The sequence below is a fragment of the Triticum dicoccoides genome, chromosome 6B (genome assembly GCF_002162155.2).
Source record: "Triticum dicoccoides isolate Atlit2015 ecotype Zavitan chromosome 6B, WEW_v2.0, whole genome shotgun sequence".
Taxonomy (NCBI): Eukaryota; Viridiplantae; Streptophyta; class Magnoliopsida; order Poales; family Poaceae; genus Triticum; species Triticum dicoccoides.
Window position 1 is genome coordinate 78,008,532 of NC_041391.1, and position 8,837 is coordinate 78,017,368.

At 41.9% G+C, this 8,837-nt stretch overlaps 1 long non-coding RNA gene across 2 annotated transcripts; it reads right to left on the bottom strand.

Moving 5' to 3' along the window:
* Positions 1-241: 241 nt before the first annotated feature.
* LOC119325020 lies at positions 242-3,039 on the bottom strand. 2 transcript variants are annotated; one of them, XR_005157273.1, is made up of 5 exons: positions 2,935-3,039; positions 2,689-2,849; positions 2,394-2,555; positions 2,153-2,306; positions 242-1,097 (listed from the first exon to the last, which is right to left on the bottom strand). It is a non-coding gene; the product is annotated as an uncharacterized LOC119325020 (long non-coding RNA). The 2 variants fall into 2 exon arrangements; XR_005157272.1 differs by lacking the exon at positions 2,153-2,306.
* Positions 3,040-8,837: the final 5,798 nt, after the last annotated feature.

The following is an 8,837-nucleotide window of genomic DNA, read 5'->3' on the forward strand; positions in this document are numbered from 1 at the left end:
GTTTTGATTTGTTTTTACTTTGTCTTTTTTGTAGATCGAATTTGGATTCAAACTTTTATAGGATTGCAGACATAACCACTTTGGAGTTATGCAAAAATAATAATTAATCTTGGTGAGACATCTAACCTAGCAAATGAATGGGCTGATGAATCGGACAGGAATGTAAGCCTATAAACATTCTAATCAAACATCATTTTCTGATCATAAAGTAACTACATAGCAATATGATTCACCGTGGGAATTACATCATATGGATCGGCGGTTCATGTGGCCATTATAATGAAGCATCAAAGAGAGCATGCGACTTTTATCCAAAATGTTCGCTGGGGAATAATTCTCCATCTGAACTTGTACTGAAAACGGGAACTTCAGCAACATCCGAACTTGTACTGAAAACAGGAACTTGAGCAAGATATTTCTAGAAATCTGAAGACCTCCCAAGAGACCGGAGGCACAAGGGAGGGAGAGGGAACCCTAACTACACCTCACGTCGAGCAAGAGATACAAGCATTGGCATCGCCACGCGACTTGAGTAGGAGATGTCGCTGGCATAGGTTGGCGTCTTGCCGTTGAAGACAACAACAACCCCATGCTCCCATAGGTACCAGCAGCAGATATGGATGCAAAAATGCGTGGTTGAGATCACTCTGGGTAGCAACTGGGGTATCCCTCTCATTGCTGGTAACATAAGTTCAGAGCTGCAGCTCATTTTCAGCTTTCTCTGCCTAGATCAACATCAGAGAAATAGATCAACAGCAGTGAAACGAAAAGTGCAATATGTGCAACTCTAGACCTCCTGTTGCACTTTTCCAAACAGCCCTGTCTTAGCCGAGGAACAAAATATACAGATCCATCATAACAGAACAGTCATGGGCCCAATCCAACAAAGAAACGCTTAGGTGCAACAGAATACCATAAAACCAAGTCCAGCTAGATGGTCTAGAGTTCATAAGTTATATACTGGGGATTCTACACCGTTCCTCTGAGTAGAGTTGGCATAAGATGCTTATATATTCTTAAGCCTTGAATTACTAATGGCTGAAACATGGAAGATCGACAATAACCCAGATCATCTCACCCTTACTCGAAACTGAATCCTGTACAGAATTGAAAAAAAAACAATGTAAGAGTCTGCTGTTCTGCATTAGTGTTACAAATGCTCAGTTACTCGACAACAGAAATATGAATGTATGATGGAGACTCACTTAGCAGGTGCAGCTTATTTTAACATTAATTTGGGCACAAACTATTTAGCTGATAATCTAACATGAGAACATCTAGTTAAACTACTCCCAAATGAGAATGTAGAAAATGTTAAAATCAATTTCATTGAAAAGGAAATGTGAAATAAGCAATCATGGCATACACTGCTAGACATGTTATGTATAGACTTATTTTTGAAGAAAATATTTTCAAACTGTAAAGACTCCCCAGGAAAGTCTAATAAAACAGGGAATAATATAAGTGCCAGAATCACAAGCAATCCAAGTGCCAAATTTAGACCATAAAGTTTGCTATTGATTAGAACCAATTATCCAACAACACAATGAGTCAAAATATTGTATTACTATGCATTTGAGTTACTGTTCACTGCAAATCAACAAGTGAAGATATTGTACAACCACCCTGAACTAACAGAATCAGACATTTGTGCTTGTACCCACAAAACCACAACTAATCAACAAGTCCACAACTAACAGTTTTTTTTTTTGACGGAACCTCGTCAGAGGGCGGGGAGCTCCCGCATTGCATTAAGAAGAAGAGAATTGGTCCAGTTAATAGGGGAAACCGGACCCAAAAACCATACATGGCACGGTTACATAAGGGAAACCGCCGAACACCACAAAGACCGGGCTAGCACTCAAGGGACGTCGTCCGAGCAACAGTAGCTTCCGAACAACTAACAGTTTTTACAACACAAATAGATTAAACATTATTTACAACAAAATGGATTGTATTAGTTTTCATTTCTGCCCATCACCAGACGTGGTCCAGATTTTTCATGCTTCAAACAATAAGGAATCCCTACAAACTGTTCTTCATTCATAATTCAGAAGTTTCATATTGACTGCATGCTTTCTACATTTTTCGCTTATATTAAAGCTAATTTCAGGAATATAGAGAGCATGCAAAGTGTCATTAGTTAACCTACGTATGTTAGATGCACACAAGAACTTCAATACTTTAAGAATTATCTCGTCGATCACATCACACTTGACTTCAACTATGTCGAGGTGCTCTGATATTGCAGACGGTCTCTCCATGCAACAGTAGCTTCCTTTTATCTCCAATTTAGGATTTTGCGACTATGGTACCCACAAACATTTAACAAAGATGGATAACCGATAACAACTTTAATAGTGCAGCAATTGTCCATTTTAGAAGATTTATACCTTGGGAGAAAGTTCAAGAGTGAGCTTCTCGAGAACTGGTGAGTTTGCCAGAATGCAAGATAATGGATCCAAATCAGGAGCCTCGCACCAGTACTTGTTGAGTAATAAAGTCTTTAACTTGCTAAATGTAGGGCAATGTTTCAAATCTCTTGTGAAAATGAACTGGAAAGAAAATACAAAAGTAAACAATCAAGATGCATATGTGATTAGTTTATTGCCTATATCCAGCAATGATGTAGATACGGCAACACAGCTGAAAGGGATAGCATAAAGAAGTTAAAGACGAGTGGCATACCTTTCCAGTATCAGATATCAACTTGAGGTGTTTAGCACTTGAGATACCACCCAGAAGCACACAATTGCTGCTGCCATCGGTCGGTGGCGCTCATCAGCAGCGCATTCTCGTCCTCGCTACAAGGAGGCATTCCGTCGAACAGACGGTGAGCGTCGTCGGCGCTGCGTAGCAGAGAAACGATCAAACGACGCGAGGGTGGAGAGAATGAGACGGAATGAAGTTTTGCGGCGGCGCCGCCTCACATACCTTGTCTGGCCGCCGGCAAATCCAGATTTCCAATCGCCGCCGCAAGAATCGGAGGTTGGACTCCCGCTTTCCCTTTTCAAATTCGTCAGCGGTCTCGAAACTCGTTGGCGGTGAGTGGCTGTCAAAGCCGTAGGACTAGTAAGATCATCTAGCCTCAGACGGGCCGGGCCAACCAGGCCAACCTGCGAGCACGCCATGGGCCAGGCACAGCACGGGCCTGGAGGCTGGGCACGGCCCATTTTATTTATATATATATTTTTAAGAATTTGTCTATATATATATATATATATATATATATAGATATATATACCTAAAATACAGCCCAATATGGCAAAAATCAGCCCAACAAGTTGAAAATGTGCAGCCCACCGTGCTAAACGGGCCAATGTGTCGGCCCGTCTACTAACTAGGTCATGCCTGGGCCTGGAGGCGCAACACGTGGGTCGACACGGCACGACCCGTTTACTAAACATGCCCCCGTGGACAGTGTCGCGCCTGGCACGATTAGCATGGGTCGAGTCGTGCCATGCTGGGCCGGTTTGGCCATCTTTGCCCAACATAACATCCCCCCCTACGCCCGGCGGACGGCTCGGTCACTGACCGATCAAAAAAAATCTCATATCGGTTCCATATGCCTGGATCGACTGACTCCCTTCGTATCCAGCCCAAATCTAAAGCAACATGAAGAGGTCCGAACGCACCTGGGCGCGTCCGTCACGTAGGATCCGGCCCACAGTAGCGCATCCAACCCCACGTATATTTGTCCTCATCCGCATCCCGGACCAAACTCTGACCACTCCACTCAACTCCGGTCCCCAAACTCTCTTCCGGCGATCTTTGACCTTCTCCAGCATGGCGGGCAGCGGATCCGATCCAGCCACTCCTGATCCGTCGACTGGGGCATCGTCCCATGTGAGGGCGAGGAGGAGTTGGCCATCCGCAAGGCCCTCTCTGCTCCCGTGAGAAGTGTGCCCGACTAAGGTCAGATTCAATCTAGCGAAATCCATTGTGTCGGCAATGGGCTCTCGGATTTGGTCTGACGAGAATCCATTATGTCAGCCAATGGACGCTCGGATTCGTCCGAGTTGGAGGCTGGAGGTCAAACTACCGCCCCATCGCTGGTGCGGAGGAGTATGAGTGTTACATGGACCGGTGTGCCCGCCGTGCAAAGCAAAGTGCACAGGAGGCCGAGGCCCACCTTGCTGCCGACATGGAGGATGAGGCGTCATGCGCTGTCTTTGATGAGGAAGCCGCCCGCGCCAGCATCCTCTAAAAGTTGTAATCGCTTTCTAGTGATCCTGAAAATAGTACATGTTATGTTGAATAAAAATACTATAGCTCTTGGTTGACATTCTTATTTTGCCAAGAATCTCTATCTAAGATGATTCCAACATGGGAGGAGATTCGATCAATGGCGAGGTGAAATCATTCGCGAGGAGGATTTGATATATGCCTAGAATTCCTTTCTTTCCCTCATTTTAGATCTCTCTAAGGCCTTGTTCGGTTTGGGAGGGTTTGAAGAGGTTTGAAAGGGATTGAAGGGGATTAAATCCCTTACAAGTCAAAATCCTTCTCAAACCTCCCCAATCCCCTTCAATCCCTGTGGCAAGGGGATTAACCGAACATGGCCTAAAGATGCTAAGGCACTCCCAATGCTTCGCGATGTATCCTCAGTTTCAAAATAAGAAGTGCAATAGATTTTTGGTTGTGCTAATTCTCAGTCGACCGAAAATTAGCTATGTCTCAGTCAACTAGATTTATTGTACAGTTTGATTTATCTGTATTTTGTCCGAATTCACTAACCAAGAAGTACTCCTTCCAAAGACCAGTCTCATGTGCGTCACTTATCGCAACCTAAGAGTTTTCCTATTTTTTTCGTAGATCTATTTATTTAAAATGTTTCATCTCTTAAACCATGCATCAAATCTCGAACAGTTTTCGCCGTTGGATTCCTAGCGCCGAGATCTTCAAAAACTAGATCCGACGATGATAGGTTTTGACGAATTTTTTTTCCAAAAAAAAATAGACGAAAAAAAGCAAACCGAAAGCAAGTTTTGTTTCCTTTTTAAAAGAGGCACGACTGTGCCTCTCACGGAAGCAAATCCGTGCCTCACGAGAAGTAAACTTGGTTTGCTTTCGTATCTGGGCCCTGGCATGTGGCTTGCGGTCCTTTCCATTTTTCTCTTGTCTGCTGTTTTCTTTTGTCTCATAGGTTTTCGGGAGCAACTAAGGAAGGAGCGCTTCTTCAGAAGTCTCCCAATGGTCACTTGGGGTAGGTTGAGAGCGCATAACTTGGCGCATTCTCAGCCACCACCATATGTCGCGCTTTGAATGCTCCCTTCAAAAAAAAATTCACGTGTTTAGATGGTCTTTTAGGGGTTTTTTACTTTTCGATTTTACATCGGTCTTTCTTAGCTTTTGGACAAAAAAAATCAAATTTTCTTATGTACATGAAAAAACACGTTTTCCTTTTTTTCCTTTGGGCACGACCATGCCTCTTAGAAATGAAAAAAAATGTTTTTTTAATTTCATGAGAGACACGGTTCGCTTCCGCAAGAGACACGGATTTGTTTTCGCGAGAGACACGGCCGTGCCTCTTGAAAACAAAAAAAGAACATGCTTCATTTTTTTTCTTCCACGAAAGGCATGGGCGTGACTCTCAAAAACAGGCGTGCCTTTTTTCGTAAACAAAAAAAACGTGCTCCTAGTTTGGTTTTTTTTCCTGAAAAAATATCAACATGGAATCTAATTTTGAAGATCTCGACGCGAAGAATCCAGCGGTGAAAATAGTTTGAGATTTGGACACACAGTTTAAGAGATAAAACAGTTTGAATATAATGGATCTACGAAAAAAGATAAAACTCCCATATTGCGACAAGTGCATGTGTGCCACTCGTCGAAATCTGAGAAGGTGAGAATGATCTTTGAAAGGAGTACTCAATTAGTGATTTCATAGGTTTTCATGTAAATATTTTGTATTTTCTTTTTTTTGTTGGGCTTGTGTGGCACATAGGAAGCTCACTCGTGCACCCCACTCTGTCTATACTCGTACATTTTTTATTTTTTATAGTTCCTTTTTTATTTTAGTGTATTTATTTATCATTTTATTTTTATTAAGCTGTTGTCACTTGCATTTTTATTTTCAGTTTTTACTCTCTTATTTAAGAAAATGGAATATCTAATTTTTTCTAGAATAGACATTTTGACACGCATTTTATTAAAAAATAATTTTCAGTACTACTAAATCTCAGTCGACTGAGACAAGTGTCAACCGTCCGCGTTACTTGCTTCAAGATTCGCCTAGAGAGTGGGTTTTCTTGTTTTGGCCTGTTGAGGCACCTGACTAACTTGTTTTTCTTTTGTTTCTTTCGGGTTGGGCTCTTTCCTTTTGTTCTTTTAAGGTTTTCTTTCCTGTCGGGCCGTTGTTGGTTGGAGCGTGTTGGATGGGCCCGGGGTTTCTCCTTTTGCTTTTTGTTTCTTTTTTCACTTTGTGTTTCATTTTGTTGTTGACTGTCTTTTATATTAAAATGGGGATGTTTGACCGCAAGGAGTTAGGGGGCTGGGGGAAGAAAGTATGGATTTATTTAAAAATCTGCAATGTCTTTAACGTATACATAGACTTTTTAAATGGACATTTTTTGTGCATAATTTATTTTAAACACAGGATAACCATGTTTATTTCACACATATATGTGTATATATATGAAAATATATAATTTCCATTTTTTGTATTTTTCCTTCATACATTCTTTTAGTTTGTTTGGTTCATATCGTTTGACATCATATTTCTCAAAATATTTTTTTTTTAGATTTTAAACTTTTTTCGTCGGTGTTACCTGTGGTGTTTTTGTTGCATTCGTCTTATCTCTTTTTCTTGTTTTTATTGATATTTTTATACTTTTTTCTTGCTAACAGTAAGATACTTGCTATCCATTTTGTTTTAAGTACTTATTAAATAACAACTTTTATTTTTGACATTTGAAAATATTTATCATCTGATTGCACAATTTCTCTATAATGTAACTGCATGTCTTCAACAAAATTGTAACTCAGTGATGCTTGTCGGGGGAGGGTTGCATATCTACAACCAACACGCCCCAACTGGAATTGCATGTCTTCAATGCGACTGCAATTTGGTGTTCTTTTGTTGAGGGAGGGGCAATTGCATGTTTGCACACGTAACTACAAATGTCGTCTCCCACCGCAATTGCATGTCTTCAACGTGACTGCAACTTGATGTTGTTTTGTTAGGAGGAGCAGTTGCATGTCTGCCACCAACACGCAACTGCAAGTGTTGCCCCCGACTACAACTACATGTCTTCAACGCAACTACAACTTTGTGTTGTTTTGTTAGGGGAGGGGCAGTTGCATGTCTACCACTAATATGCAACTGCAAGTGTCGCCCCCGGCTATAACTATTGTCTTCAATGCGATTGCAACTTAGTAATGTTTTGTCGGAGGATGTGGATAGTTGCATATCTGCCACCAACTCGCAACTGCAAGTGTCACCCTCGACTGCAATTGCATATCTTCAACGTAACTACACTTGGTATTGTTTTGCCGGGCGAGGGGCAGTTGCATGTCTACCACCAACACGAAACTGCAAATGTTGCCCCGACTGTAATTGCATGTCTTCAACGTGACTACAACTTGATGTTGTTTTCTCGAGGGAGGGCAGTTGCATGTCTGCCACCAACATGCAACTGCAAGTGTTGATGGAAATATGCCCTAAAGGCAATAATAAAATGGTTATTATTATATTTCCTTATTCATGCTAGAATTTTATAGATCGGAAACTTAAATACATGTGTGAATACATAAAAAAATATTGTGTCCCTAGTAAGCCTCTACTAGACTAGCTCGTTGATCAAAGATGGTTAAGGTTTCCTAACCATATACATGTGTTGTCATTTTATAACGGGATCACATCATTAGGAGAATGATATGATGGACAAGACCCATCTGTTAGCTTAGCATATTGATCGTCCAGTTTATTGCTATTGCTTTCTTGATGACAAATACATATTCCTTCGACTGTGAGATTATGCAACTCTTGGATACCGGAGGAATACCTTGTGTCCTATCAAACGTCACAACGTAACTGGATGATCATAAAGATGCTCTACAGGTATCTCTGAAGGTGTTTGTTGAGTTGGCATAGACCGAGATTAGGATTTGTCACTCCGAGTATCAAAGAGGTATCTCTGGGCCCTCTCGGTAATACACATCATAAGAAGCCCTGCAAGCAAAGTGACTAAGGAGTTAGTTGCAAGATGATGTATTACGGAATGAGTAAAGAGACTTGCCGGTAACGAGGTTGAACTAGGTACGAAGATACCGATGATTGAATCTCGGGCAAGTAACATACCGATGGACAAGGGGAATTACATATGTTATCATAAGGTTCGACCGATAAAGATCTTCATAGAATATCTAGAGCCAATATGGGCATCCAGGTTCCGCTATTGGTTATTGACCGAAGAGGTGTCTCGATCATGTCTACATAGTTCTCGAACCCGTAGGGTCCGCACGCTTAACATTCGTTGACGATATAGTGTTATATGAGTTATATGATTTGGTGACTGAATGTTGTTCGGAGTCCCAGATGAGACCACGGACATGACGAGGAGATCCGGAATGGTCCGAAGGTAAATATTGATATATAGGATGATGATATTTGGACACTAGAAGAGTTTTGGAGTGCACCGGGTAGTTATCGGATCACCGGAAGGGGTTCCCGGCAACCCCAGGAAATATATGGGCCAAAAGAGGGGAGCACACCAGCCCATAAGGGGCTGGCACGCCCCTTCTATGGCATCCGGCCTAGGGGAGGAAAGGAAAGTGGGGATTCGGCCCCCCCTTCCTTTCTCTGCCCCCCTTTCCTTTCTCCTAGAAGCAAATAT